Below are 21,218 nucleotides of genomic sequence, written 5' to 3'. Positions count from 1 at the left end.
TCTTTCAGGAAGGACTGAGCTCTCATCTTCATTTCCACAAACTTTAAGGAGAGGTTATGTTTAAATCTAACCCAGTCAATACCACTGTAAGCTTTTGTGTTTCCCATGAACTGTCCGTTCAAATTTGAGTTGTGGCAATCGTTAAACCACCATCCCCCGGTTAGGTCATTTGAGCAGCTTCCCGTCTTCCACATGTCGTTATCCCTGTCTCTGGTGCTGAATATCATGTTGTTATGGTGACTCAAGGAGTCCCCGAATGTACCATTGTGACCGATGACCGTGATCTTGTTGTTCTAGTTGTTCTTTTCGTTGTTTACCTTGAACACGTCATAATGAGCGAAAACTCTCTTGCCACTCCAATCCTTCAGCTCAATTTGTAGCGACATCTTATTTGCTGCGGTTATTCGAAAAGTTTTGTCATTACCTAGCAAGAAATTCTTCCCAAGGTATCCGAAGCCTTCTCTATAGTAATTCCAGGTGCGATGGAAACTAACAGATGTATCCTGTCGCCTTTGGAACACAATTCATCCTCAACTGTCCGCCTCTAGGTCGCAATACACCTCAAACTCTGTTTTTCTGTCAGGGTTGATGGTATAACACCACTGGTGCTGTAGCCAGCATAAAGGATATCATCGCATCCTCTCGCTACAGAAGAATTGAATTAGGTGCTTTGTGCAGAGTGGGTGGACTGGACTAAAATATTTAGCTTGAGGTCATAGCCAACGGACCGAGCGCAGAAAGGTCACTGCGTCATGACCATGAGGCAAGTGATAGAGATGGAGGAGAATCTATTATTTTTGATGAAGGGCAGAATTCTTCTTGATGGGGGCGAACTAGAAGGCGGCAAACTCTTAATGGAGCGACACCTCTGTGAATCACACCGTCCTAAATGGTATCTAGGAATCGTGAAATAACGACGGCGCACTTACGAGGTCTGTTAATTACAGAAAAAGTTAAGGCTTCCACTTTCAAGGAATTCAATTGCTTGAGTAGCACACTTTTCAACTTTTTCTCGGGGGGAAGGGGCGCAGGGGCATTGTTTCACTAAGCCTATTTTTGCACCTCTCTGTTTTACACTTTCAAAGTCCCTAAGTTATGAAAGGCGACAACAAAGCAAATATAGGAGACTTCGTGGAGGCTGAACGCACAACATCTGACAAGAATCCGAACAGCATTTTGTTTCATGAAAACAATTTGAATCCAAACTACACTCGTCATCAGTCTCATTTCCGCAATTTTCGACCGGGAGAGGAATGGGGCTAATGCCTTCCTTCAAACCCCCTAAAAGTAAATAAGTAGTTTTTAAAGGGCTTTCTTTAAACTAAGCCAAGAATTTTAAAAATTGTCATTTGCAATAGGCGCAAATCTACGCAACCCTCAAACACACTGTGAAATTTTAGGTTCATCCTTTCCGTTTGGTTGTTTTTCTATCTTGCTTAATATATATTTTAATTAAGGACGGTAATTTTCTTAAGAAACTGTGCCGCTGCGTCGGTGGAAGAGTATAACAAGGTAATTTAGTATTATTAACTGAGTTGATAACGTATATTGGCCACCGTAAAGAGTTTTAAAGCTGACGTTTCGAGCCTTAGCCCTTTGTCAGAGCGATTTACGTGTTTCAAGAAGGTTGCTGTTAAAAACGATTCAAAATACCCGTGCATAGTAGAATAAAGATGGTATTGAAAATTCTGCCAGATGCTCAGACAATAAAAAATAAATCATGCAAAAAGCGATCGAAACGAATCAAACGAATTCGGCTAAAGGACATCAGATGGCCTCGTAATAAAAGTAAGGCGCCAAGAAATGTTATTACGAGAAATCCCAATAATTACTATAATTCCTATTACTAAAATTCAGATGAGCATTGCTTCCTACACGAGTAGATATGAAATTACACATGAGGTACATCTTTGATCAAATCTCGCTACTCATAGTTACAGATCAGAGATGACTTCATAATCTATGTAAGGTCATGTGATCTATTACTGTACAGACCCACAGCAACATGGAGTCCATTTGTGTTATTTGATAAAAAAAAGAAAAAAGTCGTTCATAGTGAAGTCATCTTTGTGTCCGTCCTCTAGTAAATCATAAGTAAGAACCATGATGTTCTACGTATTTAGCTTGCTACATAAACAAAAATAGACAAACCAGATTTATTTAGGTGAGACAAACAGCTCTCAAAGGAAAACATAAGGCAACCTCCCATATAATTTAAGAATTCCAAATTAAATTATAAGTCCCGCTTACGCTGCATCACAGCGAGACTCACTTCCAATTAAAAAAGGCGAAAATTGAGGCTAAATCTTTTAAAACGGACTAACCGTCTGAGTGAAAGGCGTAGAGATCCTCTTATTTTGTGCAATTAGCATAAAATGCATAACCGTCATTCTTTGCCTGAGTACGTACGTTCTCGGGTTACTATTGACAAGGTTAAGAATTTTGGTAGAATGGACAACCATCAAGTCTAGTCGACTTAATATTATTCTATAGATAAGAAACTGTACAACTTAATTCTGGAAGTTTATGTGTGATCGCAAGCAAGTAGAGGCTTTATTTAAAGAGGGTTACATTTAACTGTAGTAAAAACGCTGATGAACTCGTGGCCCTTATTACATTATAAGGCGACCTAAAAATCGGTTTTGTATTTAATTCACAAGTTATACACTTCACAAGGTTATAAATTTATTATCCGATCGACGAATAAAAATACATACATCAATTGATGATAACCTTAAAATCATATTTTAAGTAACAGGGAAGCTTTCTGGTTATTTATAAATTTCTCATGCAAAATGCGCTTGAAACTAACAACTGATACTTTCTTACGCTTGACTCTGTAGTACTCTATTGCGTAATTTTCCTAACCGTTAAAGTTCTTGGTCTCTCAGTTGTCGTTGACAAATCAAGTTTAAGCTTGCGATGGCCAAGGTTCTTATCTTATGCATTATGAACTGGCATCAGAAACGAACTATTCTCTGAACCGATTGACGATGCCTCGCATTATGTCCAAGAGAGTGCAACGAATAGATCCCATCTTCCAGCAGTATATAATAGGGTTTAAAGACGAGTTGAGGAAAAACAAAGTGTTTGTATAGGGCCAAGCTTTGTAATAAGAGATTGAACTTAAAAGGCGAGCCATGAATAAAAAAGAGAGAATATAGGAAGGCAAATAACAAATCAAGAACACAATACATGCATAAAATGTTCCAAGGGCTGACTTTCGAAGCTTCAAAAAGTTTGATAAGTCGCCATTTTGAACTCCCTGTTGTACTTCTTGGATTTGAAGTTCTTCAATCTGGTTTTTGTGTCGCTTTAAGATTATGTAAATCCTCCAGTAGACAATTACTACCAGAATGAGGCAGCCAGTTATAATCACGAGCCCTATGACTTGCGAGATGATAAACAATGGATCCCAAAAGACATTAGAAGAAATAATTGCGCTTAACAGTCATGTTGATATCACGGCGGCAATTACGCGCTTCTGAGTGACACGTTCTTGATATCTGAGATGAAGATGAACAGCTAAAAACCTGTCCACACTTATGGTTACAACATTAAAGAACGAGGACATACAAAAGAAATTGATGACGACGGACAATCCCTTGTCGTAAATGCAGTCGATACGTTTTTGTTTTAACCTGCTAACCAAGGTAGAAATGTAGAGCGGTTGGACCAACAAACCAACCCCAACATCGGTGGCAACTAGGCTGAGTAATAATGTTCTCAAAGGTTTTGGCAACAACGCGGTTTTCCTTATCGCATGGATGGTAATAATGTTCAAAAAGATGTTTGTATAAGACAAAAAGCTGTTGAAAACACAATTAGCGACAAGTGCCGGACGAAAATCTTGAGAATCCGCTGAGGTTCCATAAAAGGACTCGTTGAGAATATCGCAAGCTTTTTTCGCCATGAGAGATGAGCGTTAAAACCACATTGCCTCTGATATTTTCCGATATTTTAATACGGAAAGTTTAAAGTCGTATGTAGCTGTCAATTACGAGGATAGAACACAATCGAAGCCATCTGTACGTACAGTCAAAATGTCTTCAACTCTGTCATTTGCATTTTTGAAAAAAGCATCGAGTATCGCTTTCATTCGACGTTGGTTAGAACTAACACAAATTTTGTGTTTAATGCTTCAAGACATTTCAACTAAACATGGGATTTATACCTGAAAAAAGGTAATTTAAAAGATAGCTTTCATTAACATATTTTTCATCTATCAAGGTGAATAAACGAAACATTATGGTCAACTAATTAAAGAGCCCTTCAAATATGTTTCCCTATTTCTAAATTCGATTGAATACACGGAAGACATCCTCAGAGACAGTATTTTTACATATTTAAACCAAAGGAAATACAGATAAGACATTTTATCAAACGCTAATATAATTCTGCATAAAACACTCAAACGAAAAAAATACAGGAAGTTTGGCTATTGTTTATGTTGACGGCTGTTGTAAATTAAAAATGAGGGCTGGTATTTTTGTAACATTAATACATGTAAATTAGAAGTGAAAAATACAATTTTATGTTTGAATATGAAAAATTTTAGCCTGTTAGGGTCAGTAAGTAAATAATAAAAAACAACAAATAGGCGAATGGCAGGACTATAAGTTTATTTTGTACAGAAGTGAAAAGAAGTCTGCAAATGAGCGGTGTCATGGATCGTAATAGTTTCGCTTTACATCGTAAAGTGATTGGTCAAGTGTTTTGCTCCATCTTTCAACCACTCGGAAGCAAATTAAAGCCAGTTGCCATTTTACTAATAAATAACAAAATGATTTTCCTTGATTTTCCTCTCTAAATAATCTGCCGGTTAAAGTTTGTTCACTATTGCAAATAGAGAATGTTGACTTCAGGTTGTATTGAAAATGCAGAACCCTGAAATTGTGCGCATAAGAATAGTCCACGTGAATCTTGTGCCATTATGCTCGACAAAAAATTTTATGTGGTGCTATATATTATGGAATCATCCATACGTGCAATCATATGAATGCAAATGGACAGAACTTCCATATGGTACTGTTTGTAATGAGGTGAGAAGGGATTCCTACCTTTACATGGGAATTCGACAATATTCCTCGTTCCTTATGCTGTACTGACGGTAATCATGTCAGGTATTGGAACCTTTTGCCTTCTTGTCACTACAGCAATCTATTGCAAGATCTGTTTTATTACACGACGCCACAAAAGGCAACTTCAGCAACCACGAGAACAAGAGGCGTAAGTTGGACAAAATAGCGAGATGAAGCAAGGATCATGAAAACTGCTGCCGGTGTTTTATACGTTTACTTTGCGTTCTTGGGTTTGATATTTCCCTCGCTTTATCCTTTTGGCTACCCGTGCAATTACCGGCCCCAATATTGTAACAACTAGTTTTTCACTTTATAGACATGCGCTTATGTTCTTCAATTCATCACTAAACCCTGCTATTTTTCGGCTGAAGGATGAGACAAATTCGACCCGCTATACTAGACACACAACGAAATATACACCTATCGTAAGCCATGATTTTGGACTGTGAGAGCGATATTCATTCTGCAATCCACCGTCTTATTCCAAGTGCAAGAGAGGCATTTTCTGGCATTCAGTTTTTCATTTAATGTTGGTTGGAATGAGACTCTGAATTCCATTAATTTAAAAGTTCCAACTTTCGACGTTGTCCGCTTATCAATGACATTAAAGTCAAGGTGAAGTTCGACTTTGAAAAATCGATTTTGTGAAGGGAGAATTATGCTCCTGTTTTAAAAACCATACAATATCAGGAAGTACCTATTGGGTCTCGAGATTCAAAACAACAACCTATCCTGCTTCTAAACACTGTCCTCAAATGTGTATAAAACCATGGACGCCACCTGATTGAGAGCAACGCGGAAACCTTATTGAACGCGCTTGGTTTGCAGAAGGTTCAAGTTTTATTCACTGAACTTACTTTTTCTGAACTCAATCTTTCAATGCTGTTCAGAAGTGGAGGAAAACCAAAGAAGAGGTTTCAATGAGGGATGGGAAATGTATTTCGACGGAAAGGAGGACGAGGTAGTTATTTATTCGCAATCTTGTGAGCAAAACAACGGAGGTAAAAATCGCGTAAACTAATATCTCAGAAATGGCGGTTAACAAATATAGACTGACATACTTAGGTCGTCCCAAAAGGGCTTTTAGAATAAAGGTACATTGTACGAAGGGGATGTTTATATGTATACATACAAATAAATGTAAAAACTAATGTGAAATAAGAAATTAAATTATCTATAAAATAGTTAAAATAAAATGTTTCTTTAAGCAGCGTTTGTATTCTGTCAACGTCCTCTTCTATTTGGGTGACAGGACCTAATAAATTGTTCTTTGCCCTTTGCTGGGTGTGCACAGGGGGATCTGAGGAATCAATCTTCCGCCGACTGGAGTTATTAAGAAGCTACTTCATGTAATCTGAGGTCTCTTCACCTCGAAAGAGTATTGTTTATTTTAAAATAAGTATTTTTGTCCTGTGGTACACAAACACTAAAAAAAGTTCCAATATAAAAAAAACAATGAGAGTAGCTGAGAACGGCGGTGATTGGCGCAGGGTACAATTTAAAAAATAGATGAAATTGAGGCTTTTCAAAACGGACTAACCGTCTGAGTAAAAAGCGTAAAGATCCTTGTATTTCGTGTAATTTGCATAAAATGTACAGCCTTCTCTCATTGCCTATGTAAATAAGTGCTCGGGTTACTATTGACAAGGTTGAGACTTTTATTCGAACGAACAACCATCAAGTCTAGTCGACTTAATATAATCCTTTAAATCAGAAACCGCACAACTGAATTCTGGAAGTCTATGTGTGATCGCAAGTAAGAAAAGGTTATATTCAAAGAGGGTTACATTTAACTGTAGTAAAAACACTGATGAACTTGTGGCCCTTATTACACTATAAAGCGACCTAAACGTCGGTTTTGTATATAATTCACAAGCTATACACTTCATAAGGTTACTGATAATTTAGTATCCTGTAGCTATCGTCAATAAAAAAATACATACGTCAAATGATGACATGACTTTGAAGTAATATTTCAAGTAGCGAGGAAGCTTTCTGGTCATTATCAAATTTCTCATACAAAATGCGCTTAAAACTAACAACTGATACTTGCTTATGCTTGACTTTATAGTACCTCACGTGTAGCTTTCCTAACCATTAAAGCTCATCCTCCCTCAGTTTTCCTTACGCACTTTCGACAATCAAGTTTAATTTGACGATGGCCGAGGCTCTTATCCCATACATTGTGAATTGACATCAGAAGTGAACCCAATCAATGTGTTACGGTATAATCTAACCGACAGAAAAACGCTTCAATCCAGCAAACCCAACTACTTTATTTGTCGAGGGATTTCCTAATAAGGAGTGACTCTTAGAGGCAGTATAGTACTTATACTCCATCAACTTACTTTAGCCCACCACAGTCTATATCTTAGCTCGCCGTTGAGAAGAACTCACAGTTTCCTCAGACGTTTCTTGAAATTAGCAATCTTCCACTCTAGCTGTCTCTCACGGTATAGCTTTCTCAAAAGTCGGTCACTCCCGACAGCAACAACAACTACTACAACTACACAACTGGGTCCTTATATACATCCACAAAGTGTTCTGGAACAATCCAGAAGCTTACAAAAGAACTATTTTAGTAGTATTACGTAATAGTTGCGTGACTTGATCAAATGTTCTAGAAAGTTCTATGGTGCGCATGTCAGCATGACTAAGCAGTCTGGACATTTCTAGAAGCTTATATTTACAACAACAATTCCTCATAATAAATGCTATTGTCTGAACCGATTGACGATGCCTCGCATTATGTCCATGAGAGCGCGACGAATGGGTCCCATCTTCCAGCAGTAAATAACAGGGTTCAAAGACGAGTTGAGGAAAAACAAAGTCGTTGTATGGGGCCAAGCATTGTAGTAAGAGATTGAACTTAAAAGGCGAGCCATGAATAAAAAAGAGAGAACATAGGAAGGCAAATAACAAATCAAGAACACAATACATGCGTAAAATGTTCCAAGAGCTGACTTTCGAAGCTTCAAAAAGTTTGATAAGTCGCAATTTTGAACTCCCTGTTGTACTTCTTGGATTTGAAGGCCTTCAATCTGATTTTTGTACCGCTTTAAGATTATGTAAATCCTCCAGTACACAATTACTACCAGAATGAGGCAAACAGTCACACTCACGCACCCTATGAATTGTGAGATCATAAACTGTGGATCCCAAAAGACACTAGAAGAAATAACTGCGCTTAACAGTCATGTTGATATCACGGCGACAATAAGGCGCTTGTGAGTGACACGTTTTCGATATCTGAGATGAAGGTGAACAGCTAAAAGCCTGTCCACACTTATGGTTACAACATTAACGAACGAAGATGTACAAAAGAAATTGATGACGACCGACAATGCCTTGTCGTAAATGCAGTCGATACGTTTTTCTTTTAACCTGTTGACCAAGGTAGAAATGTAGAGCGGTTGAACCAACAAACCAACCCCAACATCGGTGGCAACTAGGTTCAATAATAATGTTCTCAAAGGTTCTGGCAAAAACGCGGTTTTCCTTATCGCATGGATGGTAATAATGTTCAAAAAGATGTTTGTATAAGACAAAAAGCTGTTGAAGACACAATTAACGACAAGTGCCGGACGAAAATCTTCAAAATCCGCTGAGGTTCCATAAAGAGACTCGTTGAGAATATCGCAAACTTTTGTCGCCACGAGAGCTGAGTGTTAAAACTACAGTGGCCCTGATATTTTTAAATTTTTAAGTCATATGTAGCTGTCAGTCATGAGCACAAAACACAGTCGAAGCCATCTGTACGTACATTCAACATGTCTTCAACTCTGGCCTTTGCGTTTCTGAAAAAAAGCATCGAGTATCGCTTTCTTTCGGCGTTAGTTAGAATTAAAACAAATTATCTGTTTAATGCTTCAAGCCATTTTTAGCAAACATGGGGTTTATACCTGAAAAAGTTATTTGAAGGAAAGCTGTCATTAACATATTTTTATCTACCAAAATGAATAAACGAAACATTATAGTTAGTTAAATCAAAGAGCGCTTGACATATGCTTCTTTATTACTTAATTCGTCTGAATACACTAAATACATCTTCAGAGACTGAACATTTTATGGTTGATGAGGGGTGGGGAGAGAGACCCAAATAATTATTACAAATAAATTACTGACTCGTTTGTGGCGGATCTAGGAGGTAATCAGAATGTTCGGCAAACTTACTAAAAAGAGATAAAACCTCCATTTTTTTCAGTCGTTTTAGAGTAGCTTGGGAATATTTTCCGGCAATAGATATTACAGATAGCCCTTCCCCTTTATAGTCGCCAACCGCGTTCGGCTCTCACTTTAACCGCCTCCTCACAAGTCCCGAATCCACTTCAGTTCATGAACGGCTGCACTAAGCTCAGAAAAAGTCTAGCAAAGGCCATGTAATATTTTTACATATTTCAACCGAAAGATATACAGATAAGACATTTTATCAAACAATAATTCTGCATCAAGCGCTTAAACCAAAAGAATAAAGGAATATTTGACTATTGTTTATGCTGATGGCAGATGTAAATTAAAATGAGGGCTGGTTTTTTTGTGACATCAGTACATGCAAATTAATGTGAAAAATGCAATATGGTGTTTGAATATGAAAGACTTTAGTCTGTTTGGCTCAGAAATTAAAGAAGGATTGAAAAACATCGAATCGACAAATGACAGGACTGTAAATTTATTTCGTCCAGAAGTAAAGATTAGTTTGCAAATGAACGGTGTCAAAAACAATCAGGGATTGTATTAGTTTCTCTTTACACCGTAAAGTGATTGGTCAAGAACTTTGTTCCATCTATCAGCTACTCCGAGGCAATCAGAGCCAGTCGTGACTTTACTAATAAATAAGCAAACTGATTTTCTACTGGTTAAAGTTTGTCCATTATTGCAAATAGAGAATGTTGAATTCAGGTTGTAATGAAAAAAGCATAACCCTGAAAATTCAGCGCATAAGAATACTCCATCTGAATCTTGTGCTATTATACTAAACGAAAAATGTTATGTGGTGCTATATATTTTATAACCATCTATATGTGCAATCATATGAATGCAGACGACTAGGTGACCGATTCCGAGAACGCTTTCGCGACATCGAAAGAAATGACAAGAATACATCCAAACCAGTCACTAAACACTTTAATCTCCCTACTTATTCTATACAGCATATGGCAGTTTGCAGCCTTTCCTTACATTTTGGCAGTTCGGAAAGCCGCAAAACATTAAAACAAAAATTTATCTTCTAAATCGGCACTCTTAATCCCCACAGTATCAACGAGCGCTTTTGATTCAACTAATTTATTCTTGTTTTCTCGTCACCATATTCCCACCAATAGCGTAACTCCATTTTGTGCATATAAACCCACACACAACCCACAACTCCTCCGATCGCCCTGACGAAGGGCTAACGCTCGAAACGTCAGCCTTTACACTCTTTACGACGGCCAATTTACGATTTCAACCCAGTTGTTAACTCGAAATTACCTCTCTTCATACATACATATATATATATATATATATATATATAACTGCATATATATATATGCAGTTAGATATAGCTCTTTGGCATACAAAGCTTTGCTTTCATGTCCAAATTGAGCACTCTACTAGGATGAGTCATTGCTGCTAGCATTATGCATGCTCACTAGTTTTTCTAGTTTGAGCACTCTGGCATGGCTTAGATGATCCCACATATGTGAGATCACTTGGGGTGGCTATATGGTCTTACCCCCATCCTAGCATCAGCACTGCACTGATGAGGCCCAGAAGGCCGAAACAGTACTGTCTGCAGTTAGTTATATATATATATATATATATATATATATATATATATTAATATAAATATATATATATATATATATATATATATATATATGTATGTATGTATACAAACAAATAAATGCAGGATTTAATATGAAATAAGAATTAAATGATCTTTAAAAAACTTTGAATAAATTGTTTCCTTGAGCGGCGTTTGAATTCTGCCAATATCCTTTTCCACTTGAGTGACAGGTCTAAGGAATTCCAAAGTTTGATATTCCTAAAACAAATTTTTCTCCGCCGTGTGGTGGATCTGTACAGGAAGATCTGAGGAATCTGGGCATTCCATGTCGATCGATTGGTGACAACTGACTTTAGTGAGAATTTCCAAAAGTGAGTTAACTTTATGCATCTCTAATTTTTCTTATAATGTCAAAGAAAACTGAAGAGAGTCTGAGCGCGTGATTTGCAATCCGGATGTCTGTTGTCTAACTCTAGCCAGCCTCTTCCTGGGAGCAAGGTTGGAGTCGGAAGTCATGCTTTCTACATGGCCAACTGGTCTTTCATCGACTGGAGTTACTAAGAAGTTACGTCATGTAATCTGAGGTCTCTTCAGCTCCAGAGAGAATCCTCTTTTTTTAAATAAGTATTTATTTATTTACTGTGATAGACAAACACTAATAACAGTTTCACTATAACAACAAAAAAAAAAACGAGGATAGACAAGAACAGCGGTGATTGGCGCAAGGTAAAATTAAAAAAGGTAAAAGTTGATGCTAAATTTTTCAAAACGGACTAACCATCTTAGTAAAAGGCGTAGAGCTCCTTGTATTTTGTTTAATTAGCATAAATATATAACCCTCTATATATCCTTAAGTAAGTAAGTGTCCGGGTTACTACTGAGAAGGTTGAGACTGAGTCGAACGAACAACCATCAATTCTAGTCGACTTAATATTATTCTTTATATCAGAAACTGCAAAACTTAATTCTGGAAGTCTGTGTGACCGCAAGCGAGTACCGGCTAAATTCGAACAGGAATACATTTAACTGTAGTAAAAACGCTGATGAACTCGTGGCCCTTATTACACTATAAAGCGACCTAAAAACCGGTTTTGAATTTAATTTACGAGCTATACACTTTACAAGGTTACTGATTTATTATCCTATTTACAATTAAAAATACATACGTCAAATGATAACATAACTTTGAAATAATACTTCAAGTATCTAGGAAGCTTTATGGTTATTTATAAATTTCTCATACAAAATGTGCTTGAAACTAACAACTGATGCTTTCCTATAACTGACTCTATAGTACCTCATTGTGTAGTTTTCCTAAACGTTAAAGTTCATCCTCCCTAAGTTTTCCTGAAGCACTTTCGACAGATCATGTTTAATTGGCATCAGAAACGAACCCAACCAATGTGTTACGATTTAATTTAACCAATAGAAAAATACTACAATCCTACAAACTCAACTACTTTATTACACAACGAGTGATATTCTTAATAAGGAGCGTCTCTTAAAGGCAGTACAGTAATTATGCTCCATAAACTTACTTTAGTCCACTACAGTCTATATCGTAGCTCGCCACTGAGCAGAACACATAGTTTCCTCCGTTGGTTGATATTAACAATCTTCCACTGTAGCTCTCTCTCATAGTATAGATTTCTAAACAGTTGGTCACTCTCGACAACATCAACAACTACTACTACTACATATAACTGAGTCTTTATATACATTCACAAAAGAACTATCTTAATGATATTACGTAAAAATTGCATGACTTTATCAAATGTTTTAGAAAGTTCTATTGCACGCAGGTCAGCATGATTAAGCAGTCTGGAGATTTCTAGAAGCTTCTATTGACAATACCAATTATTCATAACAAATGCTATTCTCTAAATTGACTAACGATGCCTCGTATTATGTCCATGAGAGTGCGACGAATGGGTCCCATCTTCCAGCAGTACATAACAGAGTTCAAAGACGAGTTGAGGAAAAACAAAGTCGTTGTATAGAGCGAAGCTTCGTAGAGAGAGATTGGACTTAAAAGGCGAGCCATTTTTAAAAAAGAGAGAATATAGGATGGCAAATAACAAATCATAAACACAACACATACATAAAATGTTCCAAGAGCTGACTTTCGCAGCTTCAAAAAGTCTGATAAGTCGCTATTTTGAACTCCTTGTTGTACTTCTTGGATTTCAAGGCCTTGAATCTGGTTTTTGTGTCGCTTCAAGACTATATAAATCCTCCAGTAGACAATTACTACCAGAATGAGGCAAACAGTCATGTTCACGAACCACACGACTTGTGAGATGATAAGCAGTGAACCGTAAAAGGCACTAGAAGAAATAATTGTGCTAAACAGCCATATTGATATCACCGCTGCAATGACGCGCTTGTGAGTCACAAGCTCTTGATATCTGAGATGAAGGTGAACAGCTAAGAACCTGTCCACACTTATGGTTACAACATTCAAGAGCGAGGATATACAAAAGAAATTGATAGCGGCCAACAATTTCTTGTAGAAAATGCAGTCGATACGTTTTTGATTTAACCGGCTGACCAAAGTAGAAATGTAGAGCGGTTGGACCAACAAACCAACGCCAACATCGGAGGCAGTCAGGCTCAGTAATAATGTTCTCAAAGGTTTTGGCAACAACGCGGTTTTCCTTATCGCATGGATGGTAACGATGTTCAAAATGATGGTTGTATAACACAAAAAGCTGTTGAAGACACAATTAGCGACAACTGACGGACGAAAATCTTTAACATCCGTAGAGGTTCCAGAGAAAAACTCGTTAAGAATGTCGCAAACGTTTTCCGCCATGACAACTGAGCGTTAAAACTACTGTGGCTTCGAAACGGAAAATTTCAAATCATAAGTATCTGTCAATCACAAGGATATAACACAATCGAAGCCATCTGTATGTAAATTCAGGATGTCTTCAACTCTGGCGTTTGAAGTTTTGAAAAAGGCATCGAGTATCGCTTTAACTCGGCGTTAGTTAGAACTAAAACAAATTATCTGTTTAATGCTTCGATACATTTTAACTAAACATGGCATTTACATTATTTAGAGGAAGGCTGTGATTAACATATCTTTCACCTATCAAAATGAATATACGAAACATTATAGTAAGTTAAATTAAAGTGTCTGACATATGCCTTTTAATTATTAAATTCACCTGAATACACTGAATTCATCTTCAGAGACCAAACATTTTATGGTTGGTGAGGGGTGAGGAGAGAGACAAAATAACTATTACGAATTAATTACGCACTCGTTTGTGGCGGATCTAGGAGGTGTTTAGAATGTTCGGCAAACTTACGAAACTGAGATAATACTGGCATATTTTTCAGTCGCTTTAGAGTAGCTTGGAAATAATTTCCGGTGGTGGATACAGATATAGATAGCCCTTCCCCCTTATAGACGACCGCGTTCGGCCCTCACTTTGACTACCTCCTCACAAGTCCCAGATCCACTTCAGTTCATGAAAAGCTGCACTTAGTTCAGAAAAAGTTTAGCAATGGCCATGTAATAGTTTTACATATTTCAATCGAAAGAAATACAGATAAGACATTTTATCAAACAATAATTCTGCATCAAGCTCTTAAACAAAAAGAATACAGTAAGTTTGACTATTGTTTATGCTGATGGCAGATGTAAATTAAGAACGATGGCTCTCTTTTTTGTGACATCAATAGATGTAAATTAAGTGCGAAAAATACAATATTGTGTTTAAAATATGAAAGATTTTAGCCTGTTAGGCTCAGAAAGTAAAGAGGAATTAAAAACAACGAATCGGCAAATAACAGGACTATAAATTTACTTCTTTCAGAGGTATAGAGTAGTTTGCAAATGAGCGGTGTCAAAGACAGTCAGGAATTGTATTAGTTTCACTTTACATCGTAAAGTTATTGGTCAAGAGTTTCGCTCAATCTGTCAGCTACTCCAAGGCAATTAGAGCCAGTCGCGACTTTACTAATAGCTAAGCAAAATGATTTTCCTTAATTTTTCTCTCTAAATAATCTGCTGGTTAAAGTTTGTCCACTATTGCAAATAGAGAATCTTGAATTTAGGTTGTAATGAAAAAAGCAGAACCCTGAAAATTCAACGCATAAGAATACTCCATCTGAATCTTGTGCCACTATAATCAACGCAACATGTTATGTGGTGCTATATATTATGCAACCATCCATATGTGAAATCATATGAATGCAGATGACTAGATGACCGATTCCGAGAACACCTTCACGACATCGAAAGAAATGACAAGGACGCATCCAAACCAGTCGCTAAACACTTTAATCTCCCTATTTACTCTATATAGCAGTTTCTGGCCTTTCACTAAAGTTAGGCTCTTCAGAAAGCAGCAAAACACTAGAGCAAAAATTTATCTTCCAAATCGGCACTCTTAATCCCCACGGTATCAACGAGCGATTTTCATTCAACTAATTTATTCTTGTTTTCTCGTCACCATATTCCCACCAATAGTGTACTCCATTGTCTGCATATAAACCCACACACAACCCACAACTCCTCAAATCGCTCTGACGAAGGGCTAACTCTCGAAATGTGAGCCTTTAAACTCTTCACGGTGACCAATTTACGTTTTGAACTTAGTTGCTAACACTAAACTACCTATATATACATGCATATTTATATACATAAGTTAAAGAAGAGGACGCATCGATTCCCTGTAACTGTGAGTTTCGCGCCTAAGTGCTCGTCAAACAGAACTTTATTCAACGAAGAACATACCTCCTTATACACAAATTAGATAAGTAGCTAATTAATTCCCTAGTGTGATGATCTAATTTATGCGTGAAATAATTTATGTTTAAATTTCTCCAAACGGACTAACCGTCTAAATGAAAGGCGTAGAGCCCCTTGGGCTTTGTGTATTTGGCATAAAATGTATAACCTTCTGTCTTTGGCTAAGTTAATAAGTGGCCGGGTTACTATTGACAAGGTTGAGACTTTTAGTCGAATGGACTACCATCAAGTCTAGTCGAAGTAATATTATTCCTTAAATCAGAAACTGCACAACTAAATTCTGAAAGTCTATGTGTGATCGCAAGTAAGTAAAGGCTTTATTTAAGGAGGGTTATATTTAACTGTAGTAAAAACACTGATGAACTCGTGGCCCTTTTTACACTATACACGATCTAAAAATCAGTTTTGTATTTAATTCACAAGCTGTACACTTTTCAAGGTTAAAAGTTTACAATCCTATCGACAATTACAAATGCATACATTAATTAATTACAACCTTAAAATCACATTTCAAGTAACAAGGAAGCTTTCTGGTTATTTACATATTTCTCATACAAAATGCGCTTGAAACAAGCGACTGATACTTTCTTATGCTTGAGTCTGTGGTACTCCATAGTGTAACTTTCGTAACCGTTATTTAGGTTCGTCCTCCCTCAGTTTTCCTTAAGTACTTTTGACAAATCAAGTTTGATTTTACCATGGTCGAGACTCTTATTCCATGCATTGTGAATTGGCATCAGAAACGAACCCAGCCAATGCTATTCTCTGAACCGATTGACGATGCCTCGCATTATGTCCATGAGAGTGCGACGAATGGGTCCCATCTTCCAGCAGTATATAACAGGTTTCAAAGTCGAGTTGAGGAAAAATAAAGTCGTTACATACAGTCGAGCTTCATATAAAGAGATCAGACTTATAGGGCGAGCCAGGAATAAAAAAGAAAGAATATAGAAAGGCAAATAACAAATTAAGAACACAATGCATACAAAAAATGTTCCAAGAGCTGACTTTCGAAGCTTCAAAAAGTTTGATAAGTCGCCATTTTGAATTCACGGTTGTGCTTCTTGGATTTGAAGGCCTTCCATCTGGATTTTGTGTCGCTTTAAGACTATATAAATTCTCCAGTAGACAATTATTATCAGAATGAAGCAAACAGTCATAATTACGAGCCCAATGACTTCTGAGCTGATAAGGAATGGATCCCAAAAGATATTAGAGGAAATAATTGCGCTAAACAGCCATATCGATATCACCGCTGCAATGACGCGCTTGTGAGTCACAAGCTGTTGATATCTGAGATGAAGATGAACAGCTAAGAACCTGTCCACACTTGTGGTTACAACATTCAAGAGCGAGGATGTACAAAAGAAACTGACGACTGCAAACAATCCCTTGTAGTAAATGCAGTCGATACGTTTTTGTTTTTTAACCGGCTGACCAAAGTAGAAATGTAGAGCGGTTGGACCAACAAACCAACGCTAACATCGGAGGCAGTCAGGCTCAGTAATAATGTTCTCAAAGGTTTTGGCAACAACGTGGTTTTCCTTAGTACATGGATGGTAATAATGTTCAAAAAGATGTTTGTATAAGACAAAAAGCTGTTGAAGACACAATTAGCGACAAGTACCGGACGAAAATCTTTAACATCCGCAGAGTTTCCATAGAAAGACTTGTTGAGAACGTCGCAAAAGTTTTCCGCCATGACAGCTGAGTTATAACTACTATGGCTCTGATATTTTCCGATTTTAAACGGAAAATTTTAAGTCATACGTAGTTGACAATCTCGAGTACATAACACAATCGAAGCCATCTGTACGTGTCTGTAAGATGTCTTCAACTCTGCGGCATTTGAATTTTTATAAAAAAGGCATGGAGTACCGCTTTTACTCGGCGTTGGTTAGAACTTAAAACAAATTATTTTTTTGATTCTTCAAGACATTTTAACTAAACATGGCCTTTACACCTGAAAAAAGTTATTCGAAGGAAAGCTGTCATTAACATATTTTTCATCTATCAAAATGAATGTACGAAATACCATAGTCAGTTAAATTAAAGAGCGCTTGACATATACTTCTTTATTATTAAATTCGTCTGAATACACTGAATACATCTTCAGAGAGCGAGCATTTTATGGTTGATGAGGGGTGGGGAGAGAGACCCAAATAATTATTACGAATAAATTACGCATTCGTTTGTGGCGGATCGAGGAGGTAATCAGAATGTTTAGCAAACTTACTAAACTGAGGTAACATCGGCATATTTCTCAGTCATTTTAGAGTAGCTTGGGAATATTTTCAGGTGTCCGATTATTACAGATAGCCCTCCCTCCCCCCTATATACGACTGCGTTCGGCTCTCACTTTGATCCCCTCCTTACTTTACTTCATAAACAGTACTAAGTTCAGAAGTTTAGCGGCCTAAAACTCGTCTGCAATTAATTTTAATCGTTCACAAAAAGTACCTAGAAAGTTAAAACGTGAGGTATTTGGTTACAGTTAAGTCTAGCAGAGGCCATGTAATATTTTGATTTGTTGTTGGTTTTTTTTTTTTGAGAGGGTACCGTAACGAACCTTGCAATCTGATTGGTTCCTTACCCGGTCGGTATTTTCCTATCTCTGCCCACGGGCCACGGTAACGCTTTCGTTAGTCGCCAAGTACATTCCAACTTTCGTTGCCATTTTTCATAAATATGTCTCGTTTTTCCGGCTAGGCAGTATTTTTAAGCAAACACGTCGGTCACTACCTCAAGCTGATGAATAACTTATGAATCCTCTCTTTTCTCTCACTCAAATTACTTTGGTTGACTGAAAAATATTGGTTTCAGAATGAATTTGTATAAACAATAGTGTCATTACGTTGGTTGACAAGCGGCCTAAAACTCGTCTGCAATTAATTTTAATCGTTCACAAAAAGTACCTAGAAAGTTAAAACGTGAGGTATTTGGTTACAGTTAAACTGATCGATGGAACTTTCATTCATTTAATACCTGAATTTTCTTAAGCAATTTGTTCGTAGTGAAAGAGCAAGCGAAGTTTTAATTTAAGCTCTACAACAAATATACGCTCTCGGTGAGTCTTTCCAAGTCCGTTCAATTTGAACATTTGTACCGTAAATTGCACAACAGAAACTGAAGGAATGTTTTGAGAAAAGGCCGCACTAAATCCCCTTGTGTCTCGTTGGATTATGCCATTCGAATTTAGTTTTTGTGAAGGAAAGACCAGATTTACATACGCCATTGCAGCAAACAAACGAGCAAACTCTCACAACTTCAAAATAAAAAAATTTAATTTACTCACAATCACTTTCCTCGCCGTTTACTCGGTCTTGAAAATGCTGCCTCGGCCTACGGCCTCGGGCAGTATTTCCAAGACTTCGGTCACAATTTTTCACCATACAGACCTCCCAGCCGGCAAATAAAATATATTTATCAAAGAATAATTCTGCATCAAGCGCTTAAATGAAAAGAATACAGGAAGTGTGACTATTGTTCATGTTGGCGGCAGATGTAAATTAAAAATGAGGGCGGGCTTTTTTGTAACATTAATACAAGTAAATTAGAAGTGGAAAATGCGATATTGTGTTTGCATATGGAAGACTTTAGCCTGTTAGTGTCAGTAAGTAAAGAAAGAATAAAAAAAAACAACGAATCGGCAAATGAAAGGACTATAAATTTATTTCGTCCAGAAGTTAAAAGAAGTCGGTTTGCATGGTCATTAATAAATTTCTCTTACAAATGTGCTTGAAACTAGCAACTGACTTGATGACATGTATTAGAAAGTTCTATGGTACGCATATCACCATGACTAAGTAGACTGGAGATTTCTGGAAGCTTATATTTTCAACAACAATTACTTATAACAAATGCTATTCTCTAAACCGATTGACAATGCCTCGCATTATGTCCATGAGAGTGCGACGAATGGGTCCCATCTTCCAGCAGTATATAACAGGGTTCAAAGATGAGTTGAGGAAAACCAAAGTCACTGCATAGGGCCAAGCTTCGTTTAAAGAAATTGGACTTAAAGGAGGAGCCAGGGGAAAAAAAAGGAGAATATAAGAAGGCAAATAACAAATCATGAACACAATACATACATAAAATGTTCCAAGAGCTGACTTTCGCAGCTTCAAAAAGTTTGATAAGTCGTCATTTTGAATTCCCTGTTGTACTTTTTGGATTTGAAGGCCTCGAATCTGGTTTTTGTGTCGCTTTAAGACTATATAAATTCTCCAGTAGACAATTACCATTTATCAAACAATGATTCTGCACCAAGCGAAAGTAAAGAAGGAATGAAAAACAACGAGTCGACAAATGACAGGACTTTAATTTTATTTCGTCCAAAGGTAAAGAGTAGTTTGCAAATGAGCGGTGTCAAAGACAGTCAGGGATTGTATTAGTTTCTCTTTAAAACCGTAAAGTGATTGGTGGAGAATTTTGCTCCATCTGTCAGCTACTTCGAAGCAATTAGAGCCCGTCGCGACTTTACTAATAGATAGAGAAAATGATTTTTCTTGATTTTTCTCTCTAAATCATCTGCTGGTTAAAGTTTGTCCACTATTGCAAATAGAGAATGTTGAATTCAGGTTGTATTGAAAAAAGCAGAACCCAAACAATTCAGCGCTTATCTGGATCTTGTACCATTATACTGTTATGCATTATGCAACCATCTAAACCATCTATATGTGCAATCATATGAATGCAGACGACTAGGTGACCGACTCCGAGAACACCTTCGCGACATTCAAAAAGAAATGACAAGGACGCATCCAAACCAGTCGCTAAACACTTTACTCTCCCCACTTATTCTATGCAGCACAAGGCAGTTTCCGGCCTTTCCCTAAATTTAGGCACTTCAGAAAGCCGCAAAACACTAGAACAAAAATTTATCTTCCAAATCGGCATTCTTATATATATATAAATATACACAAACAAATAAATGCCAGAATTAACGTGAAATAAGAATTAAATGAAAGAAGTAAAAATAAATTGTTTTTTTAAGCAGCGTTCGAATTCTGTCAATATCCTTTTCCACTTGAGTGACAGGTCTAAGGAATTGCAAAGTTTGACGTTCCTAAAACAAATTGTTCTTTGCCTTGTGGTGGATCTGTACAGGGAGATCTAAGGAATCTGGGCATTCCTTGTCGATCGATTAGTGACAATGGCTTATAATGGCAAAGAAAACTAAAGTGGGTCTGAGCGCGTGATTCGCATTATGGATGTCTTTTGTCTAACTCTAACCAGCCTCTTCCTGGGAGCGAGGTTGGAGTCGGATGTCATGCTTTGTACACAGCCAATTGGTCTTTCACCGACTGGAGTTATTAAGAAGCTGCGTCATGTAATTTGAGATCTCTTCAGCTTCAAAGGGAATCATCTTTTTTAAAAATAAGTATTCATTTGCTGTGGTAGACAAACACTAAAAAAGTTTCAACATAACAAAAAAAAAACCAGGATAGACAAGAACAGCGGTGATTGGCGCAGTGTAAAATTAAAAAAGATAAAAATTGAGGCTAAAATTTTCAAAACGGACTAACCGTCTGAATGAAAGGCGTAGAGCTCCTTATATTTTTTTTAATTAGCATAAAATATATAACCTTCCGTCTTTGCCTAA

General features: G+C 37.1%; 1 long non-coding RNA gene across 1 annotated transcript; it reads right to left on the bottom strand.

Annotated features, from left to right (window-relative positions):
* Nucleotides 1-5,691: 5,691 nt before the first annotated feature.
* On the bottom strand, nucleotides 5,692-7,579 carry LOC149043435 (uncharacterized). Its single transcript, XR_016187866.1, has 2 exons — nucleotides 7,430-7,579; nucleotides 5,692-6,450 (listed from the first exon to the last, which is right to left on the bottom strand). It is a non-coding gene; the product is annotated as an uncharacterized LOC149043435 (long non-coding RNA).
* Nucleotides 7,580-21,218: the final 13,639 nt, after the last annotated feature.

This window comes from Pocillopora damicornis, chromosome 6 (genome assembly GCF_964200805.1).
Source record: "Pocillopora damicornis chromosome 6, jaPocDami1.2, whole genome shotgun sequence".
Taxonomy (NCBI): Eukaryota; Metazoa; Cnidaria; class Anthozoa; order Scleractinia; family Pocilloporidae; genus Pocillopora; species Pocillopora damicornis.
This window is presented reverse-complemented; position numbering and strand designations above follow the sequence as displayed.